Genomic DNA, 24493 nt, shown 5'->3' with positions numbered 1-24493 from the left:
GCGAAGAAGCGGCTTCTTCGCGCAAAGACGATTGTGCCGCTCACAGTGCTCTCCTTAGCGCGGCTTCTGCCGAAAGACGCCCGGGAGCGGCGCTTAGCTCCGGAGAGCATCGTACCTTCGTCTTTAGCGTCTTTTGTAGTCAACATCTTTGCAGAAAGCTTTTCCACTATGTCTGGCTAGGAAAAACTGTGCCAGCACAGAAAACATCTCCCATCGTGTTCTAGATGTTGCACGGAGGTCTGCCAAGTGTTTGGAAGGAACAAAAGAAAAGTTGTCCAAAACAGCTTCCCATCGAAAGTTTATGTGATTGAAAATGTCAGGAGAGTTTGACGGTACTGTTTTCTATCAGTTGGCAAGCTGCGCACACAATCCCAGTGTTGTACAGCTTCTTTCTGCGCCTTTCCGAAGCTGCCGCTCTCTCCGGCTCGCGGAGGCTAAGAAGCGGCTTCTTCGCGCAAAGACGATTGTGCCGCTCACAGTGCTCTCCTTAGCGCGGCTTCTGCCGAAAGACGCCCGGGAGCGGCGCTTAGCTCCGGAGAGCATCGTACCTTCGTCTTCAGCGTCTTTTGTAGCCCACATCTTAGCAGAAAGCTTTTCCACTATGTCTGGCTAGGAAAAACTGTGCCAGCACAGAAAACATCTTCCATCGTGTTCTAGACGTTGCACGGAGGTCTGCCAAGTGTTTGGAAGGAAGAAAAGTTGTCCAAAACAGCTTCCAATCGAATGTTCATGTGATTGGAAAAGTCAGGAGAGTGCGAAGGTACTGTTTTCTATCAGTTGGCAAGCTGCGCACACAATCCCAGTGTTGTACAGCTTCCTTCTGCGCCTTTCCGAAGCTGCCGCTCTCTCCGGCTTGCGGAGGCGAAGAAGCGGCTTCTTCGCGCAAAGACGATTGTGCCGCTCCCAGTGTTCTCCTTAGAGTGGCTTCTGCCGAAATATGCCCGGGAGTGGCGCTTAGCTCCGGAGAGCATCGTTCCTTCCTCTTTAGCGTCTTTTGAAGTCAACATCTTAGCAGAAAGCTTTTCCACTATGTCTGGCTAGGAAAAACTGTGCCAGCACAGAAAACATCTCCCATCGTGTTCTAGACGTTGCACGGAGGTCTGCCAAGTGTTTGGAAGGAAGAAAAGAAAAGTTGTCCAAAACAGCTTCCAATCGAATGTTCATGTGATCGAAAAGTCAGGAGAGTGCGAAGGTACTGTTTTCTATCAGTTGGCAAGCTGCGCACACAATCCCAGTGTTGTACAGCTTCCTTCTGCGCCTTTCCGAAGCTGCCGCTCTCCAGCTCGGGGAGGCGAAGAAGCGGCTTCTTCGCGCAAAGACGATTGTGCCGCTCCCAGTGTTCTCCTTAGAGTGGCTTCTGCCGAAATATGCCCGGGAGTGGCGCTTAGCTCCGGAGAGCATCGTTCCTTCCTCTTTAGCGTCTTTTGAAGTCAACATCTTAGCAGAAAGCTTTTCCACTATGTCTGGCTAGGAAAAACTGTGCCAGCACAGAAAACATCTCCCATCGTGTTCTAGACGTTGCACGGAGGTCTGCCAAGTGTTTGGAAGGAAGAAAAGAAAAGTTGTCCAAAACAGCTTCCCATCGAAAGTTTATGTGATCGAAAAGTCAGGAGAGTGCGAAGGTACTGTTTTCTATCAGTTGGCAAGCTGCGCACACAATCCCAGTGTTGTACAGCTTCCTTCTGCGCCTTTCCGAAGCTGCCGCTCTCTCCGGCTCCCAGAGGCGAAGAAGCGGCTTCTTCGCGCAAAGACGATTGTGCCGCTCACAGTGCTCTCCTTAGCGCGGCTTCTGCCGAAAGACGCCCGGGAGCGGCGCTTAGCTCCGGAGAGCATCGTACCTTCGTCTTCAGCGTCTTTTGTAGCCCACATCTTAGCAGAAAGCTTTTCCACTATGTCTGGCTAGGAAAAACTGTGCCAGCACAGAAAACATCTCCCATCGTGTTCTAGACGTTGCACGGAGGTCTGCCAAGTGTTTGGAAGAAAGAAAAGTTGTCCAAAACAGCTTCCAATCGAATGTTCATGTTATCGGAAATCCAGGAGAGTGCGTAGGTACTGTTTTCTATCAGTTGGCAAGCTGCGCACACAATCCCAGTGTTGTACAGCTTCCTTCTGCGCCTTTCCGAAGCTGCCGCTCTCTCCGGCTCGGGGAGGCGAAGAAGCGGCTTCTTCGCGCAAAGACGATTGTGCCGCTCCCAGTGGTCTCCTTAGCGTGGCTTCTGCCGAAAGACGCCCGGGGGCGGCACTTAGCTCCGGAGAGCATCGTTCCTTCCTCTTTAGCGTCTTTTGAAGTCAACATCTTAGCGGAAAGCTTTTCCACTATGTCTGGCTAGGAAAAACTGTGCCAGCACAGAAAACATCTCCCATCGTGTTCTAGACGTTGCACGGAGGTCTGCCAAGTGTTTGGAAGGAAGAAAAGAAAAGTTGTCCAAAACAGCTTCCAATCGAATGTTCATGTGATTGGAAAAGTCAGGAGAGTGCGGAGGTACTGTTTTCTATCAGTTGGCAAGCTGCGCACACAATCCCAGTGTTGTACAGCTTCCTTCTGCGCCTTTCCGAAGCTGCCGCTCTCCAGCTCGGGGAGGCGAAGAAGCGGCTTCTTCGCGCAAAGACGATTGTGCCGCTCCCAGTGTTCTCCTTAGAGTGGCTTCTGCCGAAATATGCCCGGGAGTGGCGCTTAGCTCCGGAGAGCATCGTTCCTTCCTCTTTAGCGTCTTTTGAAGTCAACATCTTAGCAGAAAGCTTTTCCACTATGTCTGGCTAGGAAAAACTGTGCCAGCACAGAAAACATCTCCCATCGTGTTCTAGACGTTGCACGGAGGTCTGCCAAGTGTTTGGAAGGAAGAAAAGAAAAGTTGTCCAAAACAGCTTCCCATCGAAAGTTTATGTGATCGAAAAGTCAGGAGAGTGCGAAGGTACTGTTTTCTATCAGTTGGCAAGCTGCGCACACAATCCCAGTGTTGTACAGCTTCCTTCTGCGCCTTTCCGAAGCTGCCGCTCTCTCCGGCTCCCAGAGGCGAAGAAGCGGCTTCTTCGCGCAAAGACGATTGTGCCGCTCACAGTGCTCTCCTTAGCGCGGCTTCTGCCGAAAGACGCCCGGGAGCGGCGCTTAGCTCCGGAGAGCATCGTACCTTCGTCTTCAGCGTCTTTTGTAGCCCACATCTTAGCAGAAAGCTTTTCCACTATGTCTGGCTAGGAAAAACTGTGCCAGCACAGAAAACATCTCCCATCGTGTTCTAGACGTTGCACGGAGGTCTGCCAAGTGTTTGGAAGAAAGAAAAGTTGTCCAAAACAGCTTCCAATCGAATGTTCATGTTATCGGAAATCCAGGAGAGTGCGTAGGTACTGTTTTCTATCAGTTGGCAAGCTGCGCACACAATCCCAGTGTTGTACAGCTTCCTTCTGCGCCTTTCCGAAGCTGCCGCTCTCTCCGGCTCGGGGAGGCGAAGAAGCGGCTTCTTCGCGCAAAGACGATTGTGCCGCTCCCAGTGGTCTCCTTAGCGTGGCTTCTGCCGAAAGACGCCCGGGAGCGGCACTTAGCTCCGGAGAGCATCGTACCTTCGTCTTTAGCGTCGTTTGTAGTCCACATCTTAGCGGAAAGCTTTTCCACTATGTCTGGCTAGGAAAAACTGTGCCAGCACAGAAAACATCTCCCATCGTGTTCTAGACGTTGCACGGAGGTCTGCCAAGTGTTTGGAAGGAAGAAAAGAAAAGTTGTCCAAAACAGCTTCCAATCGAATGTTCATGTGATCGAAAAGTCAGGAGAGTGCGAAGGTACTGTTTTCTATCAGTTGGCAAGCTGCGCACACAATCCCAGTGTTGTACAGCTTCCTTCTGCGCCTTTCCGAAGCTGCCGCTCTCTCCGGCTCCCAGAGGCGAAGAAGCGGCTTCTTCGCGCAAAGACGATTGTGCCGCTCACAGGGTTCTCATTAGCGCGGCTTCTGCCGAAAGACGCCCGGGAGCGGCGCTTAGCTCCGGAGAGCGTCGTACCTTCGTCTTTAGCGTCTTTTGTAGTCAACATCTTTGCAGAAAGCTTTTCCACTATGTCTGGCTAGGAAAAACTGTGCCAGCACAGAAAACATCTCCCATCGTGTTCTAGATGTTGCACGGAGGTCTGCCAAGTGTTTGGAAGGAACAAAAGAAAAGTTGTCCAAAACAGCTTCCCATCGAATGTTCGTGTGATTGAAAATGTCAGGAGAGTTTGACGGTACTGTTTTCTATCAGTTGGCAAGCTGCGCACACAATCCCAGTGTTGTACAGCTTCTTTCTGCGCCTTTCCGAAGCTGCCGCTCTCTCCGGCTCGCGGAGGCTAAGAAGCGGCTTCTTCGCGCAAAGACGATTGTGCCGCTCACAGTGCTCTCCTTAGCGCGGCTTCTGCCGAAAGACGCCCGGGAGCGGCGCTTAGCTCCGGAGAGCATCGTACCTTCGTCTTCAGCGTCTTTTGTAGCCCACATCTTAGCAGAAAGCTTTTCCACTATGTCTGGCTAGGAAAAACTGTGCCAGCACAGAAAACATCTTCCATCGTGTTCTAGACGTTGCACGGAGGTCTGCCAAGTGTTTGGAAGGAAGAAAAGTTGTCCAAAACAGCTTCCAATCGAATGTTCATGTGATTGGAAAAGTCAGGAGAGTGCGAAGGTACTGTTTTCTATCAGTTGGCAAGCTGCGCACACAATCCCAGTGTTGTACAGCTTCCTTCTGCGCCTTTCCGAAGCTGCCGCTCTCTCCGGCTCCCAGAGGCGAAGAAGCGGCTTCTTCGCGCAAAGACGATTGTGCCGCTCCCAGTGTTCTCCTTAGAGTGGCTTCTGCCGAAATATGCCCGGGAGTGGCGCTTAGCTCCGGAGAGCATCGTTCCTTCCTCTTTAGCGTCTTTTGAAGTCAACATCTTAGCAGAAAGCTTTTCCACTATGTCTGGCTAGGAAAAACTGTGCCAGCACAGAAAACATCTCCCATCGTGTTCTAGACGTTGCACGGAGGTCTGCCAAGTGTTTGGAATGAAGAAAAGAAAAGTTGTCCAAAACAGCTTCCAATCGAATATTCATGTGATTTGAAATTCAGGAGAGTGCGAAGGTACTGTTTTCTATCAGTTGGCAAGCTGCGCACACAATCCCAGTGTTGTACAGCTTCCTTCTGCGCCTTTCCGAAGCTGCCGCTCTCTCCGGCTCCCAGAGGCGAAGAAGCGGCTTCTTCGCGCAAAGACGATTGTGCCGCTCCCAGTGGTCTCCTTAGCGTGGCTTCTGCCGAAAGACGCCCGGGAGCGGCGCTTAGCTCCGGAGAGCATTGTACCTTCGTCTACAGCGTCTTTTGTAGTCTACATCTTAGCGGAAAGCTTTTCCACTATGTCTGGCTAGGAAAAACTGTGCCAGCACAGAAAACATCTCCCATCGTGTTCTAGACGTTGCACGGAGGTCTGCCAAGTGTTTGGAAGGAAGAAAAGAAAAGTTGTCCAAAACAGCTTCCCATCGAATGTTCATGTGATTGAAAATGTCAGGAGAGTGTGAAGGTACTGTTTTCTATCAGTTGGCAAGCTGCGCACACAATCCCTGTGTTGTACAGCTTCCTTCTGCGCCTTTCCGAAGCTGCCGCTCTCTCCGGCTTGCGGAGGCTAAGAAGCGGCTTCTTCGCGCAAAGACGATTGTGCCGCTCACAGTGCTCTCCTTAGCGTTGCTTATGCCGAAAGACGCCTGGGAGCGGCGCTTAGCTCCGGAGAGCGTCGTACCTTCGTCTTTAGCGTCTTTTGTAGTCTACATCTTAGCAGAAAGCTTTTCCACTATGTCTGGCTAGGAAAAACCGTGCCAGCACAGAAAACATCTCCCATCGTGTTCTAGATGTTGCACGGAGGTCTGCCAAGTGTTTGGAAGGAACAAAAGAAAAGTTGTCCAAAACAGCTTCCCATCGAATGTTCGTGTGATTGAAAATGTCAGGAGAGTTTGACGGTACTGTTTTCTATCAGTTGGCAAGCTGCGCACACAATCCCAGTGTTGTACAGCTTCTTTCTGCGCCTTTCCGAAGCTGCCGCTCTCTCCGGCTCGCGGAGGCTAAGAAGCGGCTTCTTCGCGCAAAGACGATTGTGCCGCTCACAGTGCTCTCCTTAGCGCGGCTTCTGCCGAAAGACGCCCGGGAGCGGCGCTTAGCTCCGGAGAGCATCGTACTTTCGTCTTCAGCGTCTTTTGTAGCCCACATCTTAGCAGAAAGCTTTTCCACTATGTCTGGCTAGGAAAAACTGTGCCAGCACAGAAAACATCTTCCATCGTGTTCTAGACGTTGCACGGCGTCTGCCAAGTGTTTGGAAGGAAGAAAAGTTGTCCAAAACAGCTTCCAATCGAATGTTCATGTGATTGGAAAAGTCAGGAGAGTGCGAAGGTACTGTTTTCTATCAGTTGGCAAGCCGCGCACACAATCCCAGTGTTGTACAGCTTCCTTCTGCGCCTTTCCGAAGCTGCCGCTCTCTCCGGCTCCCAGAGGCGAAGAAGTGGCTTCTTCGCGCAAAGGCGATTGTGCCGCTCACAGTGCTCTCCTTAGCGCGGCTTCTGCCGAAAGACGCCCGGGAGCGGCGCTTAGCTCCGGAGAGCATCGTACCTTCGTCTTTAGCGTCGTTTGTAGTCCACATCTTAGCAGAAAGCTTTTCCACTATGTCTGGCTAGGAAAAACTGTGCCAGCACAGAAAACATCTCCCATCGTGTTCTAGACGTTGCACGGTGGTCTGCCAAGTGTTTGCAAGGAAGAAAACAAAAGTTGTCCAAAACAGCTTCCCATCGAATGTTCATGTGATTGAAAATGTCAGGAGAGTGCGAAGGTACTGTTTTCTATCAGTTGGCAAGCTGCGCACACAATCCCTGTGTTGTACAGCTTCCTTCTGCAGCTTTCCGAAGCTGCCGCTGTCTCCGGCTCGCGGAGGCGAAGATGTGGCTTCTTCGCGCAAAGACGATAGTGCCGCTCCCAGTGCTCTCTTTAGCACGGCTTCTGCCGAAATATGCCCGGGAGCGGCGCTTAGCCCCGGAGAGCATTGTACCTTCGTCTACAGTGTCTTTTGTAGTCTACATCTTAGCAGAAAGCTTTTCCACTATGTCTGGCTAGGAAAAACTGTGCCAGCATAGAAAACATCTCCCATCGTGTTCTAGACGTTGCACGGAGGTCTGCCAAGTGTTTGGAATGAAGAAAAGAAAAGTTGTCCAAAACAGCTTCCAATCGAATGTTCATGTGATTGGAAAAGTCAGGAGAGTGCGAAGGTACTGTTTTCTATCAGTTGGCAAGCTGCGCACACAATCCCAGTGTTGTACAGCTTCCTTCTGCGCCTTTCCGAAGCTGCCGCTCTCCAGCTCGGGGAGGCGAAGAAGCGGCTTCTTCGCGCAAAGACGATTGTGCCGCTCCCAGTGTTCTCCTTAGAGTGGCTTCTGCCGAAATATGCCCGGGAGTGGCGCTTAGCTCCGGAGAGCATCGTTCCTTCCTCTTTAGCGTCTTTTGAAGTCAACATCTTAGCAGAAAGCTTTTCCACTATGTCTGGCTAGGAAAAACTGTGCCAGCACAGAAAACATCTCCCATCGTGTTCTAGACGTTGCACGGAGGTCTGCCAAGTGTTTGGAAGGAAGAAAAGTTGTCCAAAACAGCTTCCAATCGAATGTTCATGTGATCGAAAAGTCAGGAGAGTGCGAAGGTACTGTTTTCTATCAGTTGGCAAGCTGCGCACACAATCCCAGTGTTGTACAGCTTCCTTCTGTGCCTTTCCGAAGCTGCCGCTCTCTCCGTCTCGGGGAGGCGAAGAAGCGGCTTCTTCGCGCAAAGACGATTGTGCCGCTCACAGTGCTCTCCTTAGCGCGGCTTCTGCCGAAAGACGCCCGGGAGCGGCGCTTAGCTCCGGAGAGCATCGTACCTTCGTCTTTAGCGTCTTTTGTAGTCAACATCTTTGCAGAAAGCTTTTCCACTATGTCTGGCTAGGAAAAACTGTGCCAGCACAGAAAACATCTCCCATCGTGTTCTAGATGTTGCACGGAGGTCTGCCAAGTGTTTGGAAGGAACAAAAGAAAAGTTGTCCAAAACAGCTTCCCATCGAATGTTCGTGTGATTGAAAATGTCAGGAGAGTTTGACGGTACTGTTTTCTATCAGTTGGCAAGCTGCGCACACAATCCCAGTGTTGTACAGCTTCTTTCTGCGCCTTTCCGAAGCTGCCGCTCTCTCCGGCTCGCGGAGGCTAAGAAGCGGCTTCTTCGCGCAAAGACGATTGTGCCGCTCACAGTGCTCTCCTTAGCGCGGCTTCTGCCGAAAGACGCCCGGGAGCGGCGCTTAGCTCCGGAGAGCATCGTACCTTCGTCTTCAGCGTCTTTTGTAGCCCACATCTTAGCAGAAAGCTTTTCCACTATGTCTGGCTAGGAAAAACTGTGCCAGCACAGAAAACATCTTCCATCGTGTTCTAGACGTTGCACGGAGGTCTGCCAAGTGTTTGGAAGGAAGAAAAGTTGTCCAAAACAGCTTCCAATCGAATGTTCATGTGATTGGAAAAGTCAGGAGAGTGCGAAGGTACTGTTTTCTATCAGTTGGCAAGCTGCGCACACAATCCCAGTGTTGTACAGCTTCCTTCTGCGCCTTTCCGAAGCTGCCGCTCTCTCCGGCTTGCGGAGGCGAAGAAGCGGCTTCTTCGCGCAAAGACGATTGTGCCGCTCCCAGTGTTCTCCTTAGAGTGGCTTCTGCCGAAATATGCCCGGGAGTGGCGCTTAGCTCCGGAGAGCATCGTTCCTTCCTCTTTAGCGTCTTTTGAAGTCAACATCTTAGCAGAAAGCTTTTCCACTATGTCTGGCTAGGAAAAACTGTGCCAGCACAGAAAACATCTCCCATCGTGTTCTAGACGTTGCACGGAGGTCTGCCAAGTGTTTGGAAGGAAGAAAAGAAAAGTTGTCCAAAACAGCTTCCAATCGAATGTTCATGTGATCGAAAAGTCAGGAGAGTGCGAAGGTACTGTTTTCTATCAGTTGGCAAGCTGCGCACACAATCCCAGTGTTGTACAGCTTCCTTCTGCGCCTTTCCGAAGCTGCCGCTCTCCAGCTCGGGGAGGCGAAGAAGCGGCTTCTTCGCGCAAAGACGATTGTGCCGCTCCCAGTGTTCTCCTTAGAGTGGCTTCTGCCGAAATATGCCCGGGAGTGGCGCTTAGCTCCGGAGAGCATCGTTCCTTCCTCTTTAGCGTCTTTTGAAGTCAACATCTTAGCAGAAAGCTTTTCCACTATGTCTGGCTAGGAAAAACTGTGCCAGCACAGAAAACATCTCCCATCGTGTTCTAGACGTTGCACGGAGGTCTGCCAAGTGTTTGGAAGGAAGAAAAGAAAAGTTGTCCAAAACAGCTTCCCATCGAAAGTTTATGTGATCGAAAAGTCAGGAGAGTGCGAAGGTACTGTTTTCTATCAGTTGGCAAGCTGCGCACACAATCCCAGTGTTGTACAGCTTCCTTCTGCGCCTTTCCGAAGCTGCCGCTCTCTCCGGCTCCCAGAGGCGAAGAAGCGGCTTCTTCGCGCAAAGACGATTGTGCCGCTCACAGTGCTCTCCTTAGCGCGGCTTCTGCCGAAAGACGCCCGGGAGCGGCGCTTAGCTCCGGAGAGCATCGTACCTTCGTCTTCAGCGTCTTTTGTAGCCCACATCTTAGCAGAAAGCTTTTCCACTATGTCTGGCTAGGAAAAACTGTGCCAGCACAGAAAACATCTCCCATCGTGTTCTAGACGTTGCACGGAGGTCTGCCAAGTGTTTGGAAGAAAGAAAAGTTGTCCAAAACAGCTTCCAATCGAATGTTCATGTTATCGGAAATCCAGGAGAGTGCGTAGGTACTGTTTTCTATCAGTTGGCAAGCTGCGCACACAATCCCAGTGTTGTACAGCTTCCTTCTGCGCCTTTCCGAAGCTGCCGCTCTCTCCGGCTCGGGGAGGCGAAGAAGCGGCTTCTTCGCGCAAAGACGATTGTGCCGCTCCCAGTGGTCTCCTTAGCGTGGCTTCTGCCGAAAGACGCCCGGGAGCGGCACTTAGCTCCGGAGAGCATCGTACCTTCGTCTTTAGCGTCGTTTGTAGTCCACATCTTAGCGGAAAGCTTTTCCACTATGTCTGGCTAGGAAAAACTGTGCCAGCACAGAAAACATCTCCCATCGTGTTCTAGACGTTGCACGGAGGTCTGCCAAGTGTTTGGAAGGAAGAAAAGAAAAGTTGTCCAAAACAGCTTCCAATCGAATGTTCATGTGATCGAAAAGTCAGGAGAGTGCGAAGGTACTGTTTTCTATCAGTTGGCAAGCTGCGCACACAATCCCAGTGTTGTACAGCTTCCTTCTGCGCCTTTCCGAAGCTGCCGCTCTCTCCGGCTCCCAGAGGCGAAGAAGCGGCTTCTTCGCGCAAAGACGATTGTGCCGCTCACAGGGTTCTCATTAGCGCGGCTTCTGCCGAAAGACGCCCGGGAGCGGCGCTTAGCTCCGGAGAGCGTCGTACCTTCGTCTTTAGCGTCTTTTGTAGTCAACATCTTTGCAGAAAGCTTTTCCACTATGTCTGGCTAGGAAAAACTGTGCCAGCACAGAAAACATCTCCCATCGTGTTCTAGATGTTGCACGGAGGTCTGCCAAGTGTTTGGAAGGAACAAAAGAAAAGTTGTCCAAAACAGCTTCCCATCGAATGTTCGTGTGATTGAAAATGTCAGGAGAGTTTGACGGTACTGTTTTCTATCAGTTGGCAAGCTGCGCACACAATCCCAGTGTTGTACAGCTTCTTTCTGCGCCTTTCCGAAGCTGCCGCTCTCTCCGGCTCGCGGAGGCTAAGAAGCGGCTTCTTCGCGCAAAGACGATTGTGCCGCTCACAGTGCTCTCCTTAGCGCGGCTTCTGCCGAAAGACGCCCGGGAGCGGCGCTTAGCTCCGGAGAGCATCGTACCTTCGTCTTCAGCGTCTTTTGTAGCCCACATCTTAGCAGAAAGCTTTTCCACTATGTCTGGCTAGGAAAAACTGTGCCAGCACAGAAAACATCTTCCATCGTGTTCTAGACGTTGCACGGAGGTCTGCCAAGTGTTTGGAAGGAAGAAAAGTTGTCCAAAACAGCTTCCAATCGAATGTTCATGTGATTGGAAAAGTCAGGAGAGTGCGAAGGTACTGTTTTCTATCAGTTGGCAAGCTGCGCACACAATCCCAGTGTTGTACAGCTTCCTTCTGCGCCTTTCCGAAGCTGCCGCTCTCCAGCTCGGGGAGGCGAAGAAGCGGCTTCTTCGCGCAAAGACGATTGTGCCGCTCCCAGTGTTCTCCTTAGAGTGGCTTCTGCCGAAATATGCCCGGGAGTGGCGCTTAGCTCCGGAGAGCATCGTTCCTTCCTCTTTAGCGTCTTTTGAAGTCAACATCTTAGCAGAAAGCTTTTCCACTATGTCTGGCTAGGAAAAACTGTGCCAGCACAGAAAACATCTCCCATCGTGTTCTAGACGTTGCACGGAGGTCTGCCAAGTGTTTGGAAGGAAGAAAAGAAAAGTTGTCCAAAACAGCTTCCCATCGAAAGTTTATGTGATCGAAAAGTCAGGAGAGTGCGAAGGTACTGTTTTCTATCAGTTGGCAAGCTGCGCACACAATCCCAGTGTTGTACAGCTTCCTTCTGCGCCTTTCCGAAGCTGCCGCTCTCTCCGGCTCCCAGAGGCGAAGAAGCGGCTTCTTCGCGCAAAGACGATTGTGCCACTCACAGTGCTCTCCTTAGCGCGGCTTCTGCCGAAAGACGCCCGGGAGCGGCGCTTAGCTCCGGAGAGCATCGTACCTTCGTCTTCAGCGTCTTTTGTAGCCCACATCTTAGCAGAAAGCTTTTCCACTATGTCTGGCTAGGAAAAACTGTGCCAGCACAGAAAACATCTCCCATCGTGTTCTAGACGTTGCACGGAGGTCTGCCAAGTGTTTGGAAGAAAGAAAAGTTGTCCAAAACAGCTTCCAATCGAATGTTCATGTTATCGGAAATCCAGGAGAGTGCGTAGGTACTGTTTTCTATCAGTTGGCAAGCTGCGCACACAATCCCAGTGTTGTACAGCTTCCTTCTGCGCCTTTCCGAAGCTGCCGCTCTCTCCGGCTCGGGGAGGCGAAGAAGCGGCTTCTTCGCGCAAAGACGATTGTGCCGCTCCCAGTGGTCTCCTTAGCGTGGCTTCTGCCGAAAGACGCCCGGGAGCGGCACTTAGCTCCGGAGAGCATCGTACCTTCGTCTTTAGCGTCGTTTGTAGTCCACATCTTAGCGGAAAGCTTTTCCACTATGTCTGGCTAGGAAAAACTGTGCCAGCACAGAAAACATCTCCCATCGTGTTCTAGACGTTGCACGGAGGTCTGCCAAGTGTTTGGAAGGAAGAAAAGAAAAGTTGTCCAAAACAGCTTCCAATCGAATGTTCATGTGATCGAAAAGTCAGGAGAGTGCGAAGGTACTGTTTTCTATCAGTTGGCAAGCTGCGCACACAATCCCAGTGTTGTACAGCTTCCTTCTGCGCCTTTCCGAAGCTGCCGCTCTCTCCGGCTCCCAGAGGCGAAGAAGCGGCTTCTTCGCGCAAAGACGATTGTGCCGCTCACAGGGTTCTCATTAGCGCGGCTTCTGCCGAAAGACGCCCGGGAGCGGCGCTTAGCTCCGGAGAGCGTCGTACCTTCGTCTTTAGCGTCTTTTGTAGTCAACATCTTTGCAGAAAGCTTTTCCACTATGTCTGGCTAGGAAAAACTGTGCCAGCACAGAAAACATCTCCCATCGTGTTCTAGATGTTGCACGGAGGTCTGCCAAGTGTTTGGAAGGAACAAAAGAAAAGTTGTCCAAAACAGCTTCCCATCGAATGTTCGTGTGATTGAAAATGTCAGGAGAGTTTGACGGTACTGTTTTCTATCAGTTGGCAAGCTGCGCACACAATCCCAGTGTTGTACAGCTTCTTTCTGCGCCTTTCCGAAGCTGCCGCTCTCTCCGGCTCGCGGAGGCTAAGAAGCGGCTTCTTCGCGCAAAGACGATTGTGCCGCTCACAGTGCTCTCCTTAGCGCGGCTTCTGCCGAAAGACGCCCGGGAGCGGCGCTTAGCTCCGGAGAGCATCGTACCTTCGTCTTCAGCGTCTTTTGTAGCCCACATCTTAGCAGAAAGCTTTTCCACTATGTCTGGCTAGGAAAAACTGTGCCAGCACAGAAAACATCTTCCATCGTGTTCTAGACGTTGCACGGAGGTCTGCCAAGTGTTTGGAAGGAAGAAAAGTTGTCCAAAACAGCTTCCAATCGAATGTTCATGTGATTGGAAAAGTCAGGAGAGTGCGAAGGTACTGTTTTCTATCAGTTGGCAAGCTGCGCACACAATCCCAGTGTTGTACAGCTTCCTTCTGCGCCTTTCCGAAGCTGCCGCTCTCTCCAGCTCCCAGAGGCGAAGAAGCGGCTTCTTCGCGCAAAGACGATTGTGCCGCTCCCAGTGTTCTCCTTAGAGTGGCTTCTGCCGAAATATGCCCGGGAGTGGCGCTTAGCTCCGGAGAGCATCGTTCCTTCCTCTTTAGCGTCTTTTGAAGTCAACATCTTAGCAGAAAGCTTTTCCACTATGTCTGGCTAGGAAAAACTGTGCCAGCACAGAAAACATCTCCCATCGTGTTCTAGACGTTGCACGGAGGTCTGCCAAGTGTTTGGAATGAAGAAAAGAAAAGTTGTCCAAAACAGCTTCCAATCGAATATTCATGTGATTTGAAATTCAGGAGAGTGCGAAGGTACTGTTTTCTATCAGTTGGCAAGCTGCGCACACAATCCCAGTGTTGTACAGCTTCCTTCTGCGCCTTTCCGAAGCTGCCGCTCTCTCCGGCTCCCAGAGGCGAAGAAGCGGCTTCTTCGCGCAAAGACGATTGTGCCGCTCCCAGTGGTCTCCTTAGCGTGGCTTCTGCCGAAAGACGCCCGGGAGCGGCGCTTAGCTCCGGAGAGCATTGTACCTTCGTCTACAGCGTCTTTTGTAGTCTACATCTTAGCGGAAAGCTTTTCCACTATGTCTGGCTAGGAAAAACTGTGCCAGCACAGAAAACATCTCCCATCGTGTTCTAGACGTTGCACGGAGGTCTGCCAAGTGTTTGGAAGGAAGAAAAGAAAAGTTGTCCAAAACAGCTTCCCATCGAATGTTCATGTGATTGAAAATGTCAGGAGAGTGTGAAGGTACTGTTTTCTATCAGTTGGCAAGCTGCGCACACAATCCCTGTGTTGTACAGCTTCCTTCTGCGCCTTTCCGAAGCTGCCGCTCTCTCCGGCTTGCGGAGGCTAAGAAGCGGCTTCTTCGCGCAAAGACGATTGTGCCGCTCACAGTGCTCTCCTTAGCGTTGCTTATGCCGAAAGACGCCTGGGAGCGGCGCTTAGCTCCGGAGAGCGTCGTACCTTCGTCTTTAGCGTCTTTTGTAGTCTACATCTTAGCAGAAAGCTTTTCCACTATGTCTGGCTAGGAAAAACCGTGCCAGCACAGAAAACATCTCCCATCGTGTTCTAGATGTTGCACGGAGGTCTGCCAAGTGTTTGGAAGGAACAAAAGAAAAGTTGTCCAAAACAGCTTCCCATCGAATGTTCGTGTGATTGAAAATGTCAGGAGAGTTTGACGGTACTGTTTTCTATCAGTTGGCAAGCTGCGCACACAATCCCAGTGTTGTACAGCTTCTTTCTGCGCCTTTCCGAAGCTGCCGCTCTCTCCGGCTCGCGGAGGCTAAGAAGCGGCTTCTTCGCGCAAAGACGATTGTGCCGCTCACAGTGCTCTCCTTAGCGCGGCTTCTGCCGAAAGACGCCCGGGAGCGGCGCTTAGCTCCGGAGAGCATCGTACTTTCGTCTTCAGCGTCTTTTGTAGCCCACATCTTAGCAGAAAGCTTTTCCACTATGTCTGGCTAGGAAAAACTGTGCCAGCACAGAAAACATCTTCCATCGTGTTCTAGACGTTGCACGGCGTCTGCCAAGTGTTTGGAAGGAAGAAAAGTTGTCCAAAACAGCTTCCAATCGAATGTTCATGTGATTGGAAAAGTCAGGAGAGTGCGAAGGTACTGTTTTCTATCAGTTGGCAAGCCGCGCACACAATCCCAGTGTTGTACAGCTTCCTTCTGCGCCTTTCCGAAGCTGCCGCTCTCTCCGGCTCCCAGAGGCGAAGAAGTGGCTTCTTCGCGCAAAGGCGATTGTGCCGCTCACAGTGCTCTCCTTAGCGCGGCTTCTGCCGAAAGACGCCCGGGAGCGGCGCTTAGCTCCGGAGAGCATCGTACCTTCGTCTTTAGCGTCGTTTGTAGTCCACATCTTAGCAGAAAGCTTTTCCACTATGTCTGGCTAGGAAAAACTGTGCCAGCACAGAAAACATCTCCCATCGTGTTCTAGACGTTGCACGGTGGTCTGCCAAGTGTTTGCAAGGAAGAAAACAAAAGTTGTCCAAAACAGCTTCCCATCGAATGTTCATGTGATTGAAAATGTCAGGAGAGTGCGAAGGTACTGTTTTCTATCAGTTGGCAAGCTGCGCACACAATCCCTGTGTTGTACAGCTTCCTTCCGCAGCTTTCCGAAGCTGCCGCTGTCTCCGGCTCGCGGAGGCGAAGATGTGGCTTCTTCGCGCAAAGACGATAGTGCCGCTCCCAGTGCTCTCTTTAGCACGGCTTCTGCCGAAATATGCCCGGGAGCGGCGCTTAGCCCCGGAGAGCATTGTACCTTCGTCTACAGTGTCTTTTGTAGTCTACATCTTAGCAGAAAGCTTTTCCACTATGTCTGGCTAGGAAAAACTGTGCCAGCATAGAAAACATCTCCCATCGTGTTCTAGACGTTGCACGGAGGTCTGCCAAGTGTTTGGAATGAAGAAAAGAAAAGTTGTCCAAAACAGCTTCCAATCGAATATTCATGTGATTGAAAATGTCAGGAGAGTGCGAAGGTACTGTTTTCTATCAGTTGGCAAGCTGCGCACACAATCCCTGTGTTGTACAGCTTCCTTCTGCAGCTTTCCGAAGCTGCCGCTGTCTCCGGCTCGCGGAGGCTAAGAAGCGGTTTCTTCGCGCAAAGACGATTGTGCCGCTCACAGTGCTCTCCTTACCGCGGCTTCTGCCGAAAGACGCCCGGGAGCGGCGCTTAGCTCCGGAGAGCATCGTAGCTTCGTCTTCAGCGTCTTTTGTAGTCTACATCTTAGCAGAAAGCTTTTCCACTATGTCTGGCTAGGAAAAACTGTGCCAGCACAGAAAACATCTCCCATCGTGTTCTAGACGTTGCACGGAGGTCTGCCAAGTGTTTGGAAGAAAGAAAAGTAAAGTTGTCCAAAACAGCTTCCAATCGAATGTTCATGTTATCGGAAATTCAGGAGAGTGCGTAGGTACTGTTTTCTATCAGTTGGCAAGCTGCGCACACAATCCCAGTGTTGTACAGCTTCCTTCTGCGCCTTTCCGAAGCTGCCGCTCTCTCCGTCTCGGGGAGGCGAAGAAGCGGCTTCTTCGCGCAAAGACGATTGTGCCGCTCCCAGTGTTCTCCTTAGCGTGGCTTATGCCGAAAGACGCCCGGGTGCGGCGCTTAGCTCCGGAGAGCATCGTACCTTTGTCTTTAGCGTCTTTTGTAGTCTACATCTTAGCAGAAATCTTTTCCACTATGTCTGGCTAGGAAAAACTGTGCCAGCACAGAAAACATCTCCCATCGTGTTCTAGACGTTGCACGGAGGTCTGCCAAGTGTTTGGAAGGAAGAAAAGAAAAGTTGTCCAAAACAGCTTCCAATTGAATGTTCATGTGATCGCAAAGTCAGGAGAGTGCGAAGGTACTGTTTTCTATCAGTTGGCAAGCTGCGCACACAATCCCAGTGTTGTACAGCTTCCTTCTGCGCCTTTCCGAAGCTGCCGCTCTCTCCAGCTCCCAGAGGCGAAGAAGCGGCTTCTTCGCGCAAAGACGATTGTGCCGCTCCCAGTGTTCTCCTTAGAGTGGCTTCTGCCGAAATATGCCCGGGAGTGGCGCTTAGCTCCGGAGAGCATCGTTCCTTCCTCTTTAGCGTCTTTTGAAGTCAACATCTTAGCAGAAAGCTTTTCCACTATGTCTGGCTAGGAAAAACTGTGCCAGCACAGAAAACATCTCCCATCGTGTTCTAGACGTTGCACGGAGGTCTGCCAAGTGTTTGGAATGAAGAAAAGAAAAGTTGTCCAAAACAGCTTCCAATCGAATATTCATGTGATTTGAAATTCAGGAGAGTGCGAAGGTACTGTTTTCTATCAGTTGGCAAGCTGCGCACACAATCCCAGTGTTGTACAGCTTCCTTCTGCGCCTTTCCGAAGCTGCCGCTCTCTCCGGCTCCCAGAGGCGAAGAAGCGGCTTCTTCGCGCAAAGACGATTGTGCCGCTCCCAGTGGTCTCCTTAGCGTGGCTTCTGCCGAAAGACGCCCGGGAGCGGCGCTTAGCTCCGGAGAGCATTGTACCTTCGTCTACAGCGTCTTTTGTAGTCTACATCTTAGCGGAAAGCTTTTCCACTATGTCTGGCTAGGAAAAACTGTGCCAGCACAGAAAACATCTCCCATCGTGTTCTAGACGTTGCACGGAGGTCTGCCAAGTGTTTGGAAGGAAGAAAAGAAAAGTTGTCCAAAACAGCTTCCCATCGAATGTTCATGTGATTGAAAATGTCAGGAGAGTGTGAAGGTACTGTTTTCTATCAGTTGGCAAGCTGCGCACACAATCCCTGTGTTGTACAGCTTCCTTCTGCGCCTTTCCGAAGCTGCCGCTCTCTCCGGCTTGCGGAGGCTAAGAAGCGGCTTCTTCGCGCAAAGACGATTGTGCCGCTCACAGTGCTCTCCTTAGCGTTGCTTATGCCGAAAGACGCCTGGGAGCGGCGCTTAGCTCCGGAGAGCGTCGTACCTTCGTCTTTAGCGTCTTTTGTAGTCTACATCTTAGCAGAAAGCTTTTCCACTATGTCTGGCTAGGAAAAACCGTGCCAGCACAGAAAACATCTCCCATCGTGTTCTAGATGTTGCACGGAGGTCTGCCAAGTGTTTGGAAGGAACAAAAGAAAAGTTGTCCAAAACAGCTTCCCATCGAATGTTCGTGTGATTGAAAATGTCAGGAGAGTTTGACGGTACTGTTTTCTATCAGTTGGCAAGCTGCGCACACAATCCCAGTGTTGTACAGCTTCTTTCTGCGCCTTTCCGAAGCTGCCGCTCTCTCCGGCTCGCGGAGGCTAAGAAGCGGCTTCTTCGCGCAAAGACGATTGTGCCGCTCACAGTGCTCTCCTTAGCGCGGCTTCTGCCGAAAGACGCCCGGGAGCGGCGCTTAGCTCCGGAGAGCATCGTACTTTCGTCTTCAGCGTCTTTTGTAGCCCACATCTTAGCAGAAAGCTTTTCCACTATGTCTGGCTAGGAAAAACTGTGCCAGCACAGAAAACATCTTCCATCGTGTTCTAGACGTTGCACGGCGTCTGCCAAGTGTTTGGAAGGAAGAAAAGTTGTCCAAAACAGCTTCCAATCGAATGTTCATGTGATTGGAAAAGTCAGGAGAGTGCGAAGGTACTGTTTTCTATCAGTTGGCAAGCCGCGCACACAATCCCAGTGTTGTACAGCTTCCTTCTGCGCCTTTCCGAAGCTGCCGCTCTCTCCGGCTCCCAGAGGCGAAGAAGTGGCTTCTTCGCGCAAAGGCGATTGTGCCGCTCACAGTGCTCTCCTTAGCGCGGCTTCTGCCGAAAGACGCCCGGGAGCGGCGCTTAGCTCCGGAGAGCATCGTACCTTCGTCTTTAGCGTCGTTTGTAGTCCACATCTTAGCAGAAAGCTTTTCCACTATGTCTGGCTAGGAAAAACTGTGCCAGCACAGAAAACATCTCCCATCGTGTTCTAGACGTTGCACGGTGGTCTGCCAAGTGTTTGCAAGGAAGAAAACAAAAGTTGTCCAAAACAGCTTCCCATCGAATGTTCATGTGATTGAAAATGTCAGGAGAGTGCGAAGGTACTGTTTTCTATCAGTTGGCAAGCTGCGCACACAATCCCTGTGTTGTACAGCTTCCTTCTGCAGCTTTCCGAAGCTGCCGCTGTCTCCGGCTCGCGGAGGCGAAGATGCGGCTTCTTCGCGCAAAGACGATAGTGCCGCTCCCAGTGCTCTCTTTAGCACGGCTTCTGCCGAAATATGCCCGGGAGCGGCGCTTAGCCCCGGAGAGCATCGTACCTTCGTCTACAGTGTCTTTTGTAGTCTACATCTTAGCAGAAAGCTTTTCCACTATGTCTGGCTAGGAAAAACTGTGCCAGCATAGAAAACATCTCCCATCGTGTTCTAGACGTTGCACGGAGGTCTGCCAAGTGTTTGGAATGAAGAAAAGAAAAGTTGTCCAAAACAGCTTCCAATCGAATATTCATGTGATTGAAAATGTCAGGAGAGTGCGAAGGTACTGTTTTCTATCAGTTGGCAAGCTGCGCACACAATCCCAGTGTTGTACAGCTTCCTTCTGCGCCTTTCCGAAGCTGCCGCTCTCTCCGTCTCGGGGAGGCGAAGAAGCGGCTTCTTCGCGCAAAGACGATTGTGCCGCTCACAGGGTTCTCATTAGCGCGGCTTCTGCCGAAAGACGCCCGGGAGCGGCGCTTAGCTCCGGAGAGCGTCGTACCTTCGTCTTTAGCGTCTTTTGTAGTCAACATCTTTGCAGAAAGCTTTTCCACTATGTCTGGCTAGGAAAAACTGTGCCAGCACAGAAAACATCTCCCATCGTGTTCTAGATGTTGCACGGAGGTCTGCCAAGTGTTTGGAAGGAACAAAAGAAAAGTTGTCCAAAACAGCTTCCCATCGAATGTTCGTGTGATTGAAAATGTCAGGAGAGTTTGACGGTACTGTTTTCTATCAGTTGGCAAGCTGCGCACACAATCCCAGTGTTGTACAGCTTCTTTCTGCGCCTTTCCGAAGCTGCCGCTCTCTCCGGCTCGCGGAGGCTAAGAAGCGGCTTCTTCGCGCAAAGACGATTGTGCCGCTCACAGTGCTCTCCTTAGCGCGGCTTCTGCCGAAAGACGCCCGGGAGCGGCGCTTAGCTCCGGAGAGCATCGTACCTTCGTCTTCAGCGTCTTTTGTAGCCCACATCTTAGCAGAAAGCTTTTCCACTATGTCTGGCTAGGAAAAACTGTGCCAGCACAGAAAACATCTTCCATCGTGTTCTAGACGTTGCACGGAGGTCTGCCAAGTGTTTGGAAGGAAGAAAAGTTGTCCAAAACAGCTTCCAATCGAATGTTCATGTGATTGGAAAAGTCAGGAGAGTGCGAAGGTACTGTTTTCTATCAGTTGGCAAGCTGCGCACACAATCCCAGTGTTGTACAGCTTCCTTCTGCGCCTTTCCGAAGTTGCCGCTCTCTCCGGCTCGGGGAGGCGAAGAAGCGGCTTCTTCGCGCAAAGACGATTGTGCCGCTCCCAGTGTTCTCCTTAGAGTGGCTTCTGCCGAAATATGCCCGGGAGTGGCGCTTAGCTCCGGAGAGCATCGTTCCTTCCTCTTTAGCGTCTTTTGAAGTCAACATCTTAGCAGAAAGCTTTTCCACTATGTCTGGCTAGGAAAAACTGTGCCAGCACAGAAAACATCTCCCATCGTGTTCTAGACGTTGCACGGAGGTCTGCCAAGTGTTTGGAAGGAAAAAAAGAAAAGTTGTCCAAAACAGCTTCCAATCGAATGTTCATGTGATCGAAAAGTCAGGAGAGTGCGAAGGTACTGTTTTCTATCAGTTGGCAAGCTGCGCACACAATCCCAGTGTTGTACAGCTTCCTTCTGCGCCTTTCCGAAGCTGCCGCTCTCTCCGGCTCCCAGAGGCGAAGAAGCGGCTTCTTCGCGCAAAGACGATTGTGCCGCTCACAGTGCTCTCCTTACCGCGGCTTCTGCCGAAAGACGCCCGGGAGCGGCGCTTAGCTCCGGAGAGCGTCGTACCTTCGTCTTTAGCGTCTTTTGTAGTCCACATCTTAGCAGAAAGCTTTTCCACTATGTCTGGCTAGGAAAAACTGTGCCAGCACAGAAAAGATCTCCCATCGTGTTCTAGACGTTGCACGGAGGTCTGCCAAGTGTTTGGAAGAAAGAAAAGAAAAGTTGTCCAAAACAGCTTCCAATCGAATGTTCATGTTATCGGAAATCCAGGAGAGTACGTAGGTACTGTTTTCTATCAGTTGGCAAGCTGCGCACACAATCCCAGTGTTGTACAGCTTCCTTCTGCAGCTTTCCGAAGCTGCCGCTGTCTCCGGCTCGCGGAGGCGAAGATGTGGCTTCTTCGCGCAAAGACGATAGTGCCGCTCCCAGTGCTCTCCTTAGCGTGGCTTATGCCGAAAGACGCCCGGGACCGGCGCTTGGCTCCCGAGAGCATCGTTCCTTCGTCTACAGCGCCTTTTGTAGTCTACATCTTAGCGGAAAGCTTTTCCACTATGTCTGGCTAGGAAAAACTGTGCCAGCACAGAAAACATCTCCCATCGTGTTCTAGTCGTTGCACGGAAGTCTGCCAAGTGTTTGGAAGGAAGAAAAGAAAAGTTGTCCAAAACAGCTTCCAATCGAATGTTCATGTGATTGGAAAAGTCAGGAGAGTGCGAAGGTACTGTTTTCTATCAGTTGGCAAGCTGCGCACACAATCCCAGTGTTGTACAGCTTCCTTCTGCGCCTTTCCGAAGCTGCCGCTCTCTCCGGCTCCCAGAGGCGAAGAAGCGGCTTCTTCGCGCAAAGACGATTGTGCCGCTCACAGGGTTCTCATTAGTGCGGCTTCTGCCGAAAGACGCCCGGGAGCGGCGCTTAGCTCCGGAGAGCATCGTACCTTCGTCTTCAGCGTCTTTTGTAGCCCACATCTTAGCAGAAAGCTTTTCCACTATGTCTGGCTAGGAAAAACTGTGCCAGCACAGAAAACATCTCCCATCGTGTTCTAGATGTTGCACGGAGGTCTGCCAAGTGTTTGGAAGGAACAAAAGAAAAGTTGTCCAAAACAGCTTCCCATCGAATGTTCGTGTGATTGAAAATGTCAGGAGAGTTTGACGGTACTGTTTTCTATCAGTTGGCAAGCTGCGCACACAATCCCAGTGTTGTACAGCTTCTTTCTGCGCCTTTCCGAAGCTGCCGCTCTCTCCGGCTCGCGGAGGCTAAGAAGCGGCTTCTTCGCGCAAAGACGATTGTGCCGCTCACAGTGCTCTCCTTAGCGCGGCTTCTGCCGAAAGACGCCCGGGAGCGGCGCTTAGCTCCAGAGAGCATCGTACCTTCGTCTTCAGCGTCTTTTGTAGTCTACATCTTAGCAGAAAGCTTTTCCACTATGTCTGGCTAGGAAAAACTGTGCCAGCACCGAAAAGATCTTCCATCGTGTTCTAGACGTTGCACGGAGGTCTGCCAAGTGTTTGCAAGGAAGAAAACAAAAGTTGTCCAAAACAGCTTCCCATCGAATGTTCATGTGATTGAAAATGTCAGGAGAGTGCGAAGGTACTGTTTTCTATCAGTTGGCAAGCTGCGCACACAATCCCTGTGTTGTACAGCTTCCTTCTGCAGCTTTCCGAAGCTGCCGCTGTCTCCGGCTCGCGGAGGCGAAGAAGCGGCTTCTTCGCGCAAAGACGATTGTGCCGCTCCAAGTGGTCTCCTTAGCGTGGCTTCTGCCGAAAGACGCCTGGGAGCGGCGCTTAGCTCCGGAGAGCATCGTACCTTCGTCTTAAGCGTCTTTTGTAGTCTACATCTTCGCGGAAAGCTTTTCCACTATGTCTGGCTAGGAAAAACTGTGCCAGCACAGAAAACATCTCCCATCGTGTTCTAGTCGTTGCACGGAGGTCTGCCAAGTGTTTGGAAGGAAGAAAAGAAAAGTTGTCCAAAACAGCTTCCAATCGAATGTTCATGTGATCGGAAATCCAGGAGAGTGCGAAGGTACTGTTTTCTATCAGTTGGCAAGCTGCGCACACAATCCCAGTGTTGTACAGCTTCCTTCTGCGCCTTTCCGAAGCTGCCGCTCTCTCCGTCTCGGGGAGGCGAAGAAGCGGCTTCTTCGCGCAAAGACGATTGTGCCGCTCACAGGGTTCTCATTAGCGCGGCTTCTGCCGAAAGACGCCCGGGAGCGGCGCTTAGCTCCGGAGAGCGTCGTACCTTCGTCTTTAGCGTCTTTTGTAGTCAACATCTTTGCAGAAAGCTTTTCCACTATGTCTGGCTAGGAAAAACTGTGCCAGCACAGAAAACATCTCCCATCGTGTTCTAGATGTTGCACGGAGGTCTGCCAAGTGTTTGGAAGGAACAAAAGAAAAGTTGTCCAAAACAGCTTCCCATCGAATGTTCGTGTGATTGAAAATGTCAGGAGAGTTTGACGGTACTGTTTTCTATCAGTTGGCAAGCTGCGCACACAATCCCAGTGTTGTACAGCTTCTTTCTGCGCCTTTCCGAAGCTGCCGCTCTCTCCGGCTCGCGGAGGCTAAGAAGCGGCTTCTTCGCGCAAAGACGATTGTGCCGCTCACAGTGCTCTCCTTAGCGCGGCTTCTGCCGAAAGACGCCCGGGAGCGGCGCTTAGCTCCGGAGAGCATCGTACCTTCGTCTTCAGCGTCTTTTGTAGCCCACATCTTAGCAGAAAGCTTTTCCACTATGTCTGGCTAGGAAAAACTGTGCCAGCACAGAAAAGATCTCCCATCGTGTTCTAGACGTTGCACGGAGGTCTGCCAAGTGTTTGGAAGGAAGAAAAGTTGTCCAAAACAGCTTCCAATCGAATGTTCATGTGATTGGAAAAGTCAGGAGAGTGCGAAGGTACTGTTTTCTATCAGTTGGCAAGCTGCGCACACAATCCCAGTGTTGTACAGCTTCCTTCTGCGCCTTTCCGAAGTTGCCGCTCTCTCCGGCTCGGGGAGGCGAAGAAGCGGCTTCTTCGCGCAAAGACGATTGTGCCGCTCCCAGTGTTCTCCTTAGAGTGGCTTCTGCCGAAATATGCCCGGGAGTGGCGCTTAGCTCCGGAGAGCATCGTTCCTTCCTCTTTAGCGTCTTTTGAAGTCAACATCTTAGCAGAAAGCTTTTCCACTATGTCTGGCTAGGAAAAACTGTGCCAGCACAGAAAACATCTCCCATCGTGTTCTAGACGTTGCACGGAGGTCTGCCAAGTGTTTGGAAGGAAGAAAAGAAAAGTTGTCCAAAACAGCTTCCAATCGAATGTTCATGTGATTGGAAAAGTCAGGAGAGTGCGAAGGTACTGTTTTCTATCAGTTGGCAAGCTGCGCACACAATCCCAGTGTTGTACAGCTTCCTTCTGCGCCTTTCCGAAGCTGCCGCTCTCTCCGGCTCCCAGAGGCGAAGAAGCGGCTTCTTCGCGCAAAGACGATTGTGCCGCTCACAGGGTTCTCATTAGTGCGGCTTCTGCCGAAAGACGCCCGGGAGCGGCGCTTAGCTCCGGAGAGCATCGTACCTTCGTCTTCAGCGTCTTTTGTAGCCCACATCTTAGCAGAAAGCTTTTCCACTATGTCTGGCTAGGAAAAACTGTGCCAGCACAGAAAACATCTCCCATCGTGTTCTAGATGTTGCACGGAGGTCTGCCAAGTGTTTGGAAGGAACAAAAGAAAAGTTGTCCAAAACAGCTTCCCATCGAATGTTCGTGTGATTGAAAATGTCAGGAGAGTTTGACGGTACTGTTTTCTATCAGTTGGCA

This window comes from Ammospiza nelsoni, chromosome W, assembly GCF_027579445.1.
Source record: "Ammospiza nelsoni isolate bAmmNel1 chromosome W, bAmmNel1.pri, whole genome shotgun sequence".
Lineage (NCBI taxonomy): Eukaryota > Metazoa > Chordata > Aves > Passeriformes > Passerellidae > Ammospiza > Ammospiza nelsoni.
The sequence above is the reverse complement of the archived record's forward strand: the minus strand, read 5'-3'. Positions refer to the sequence as shown.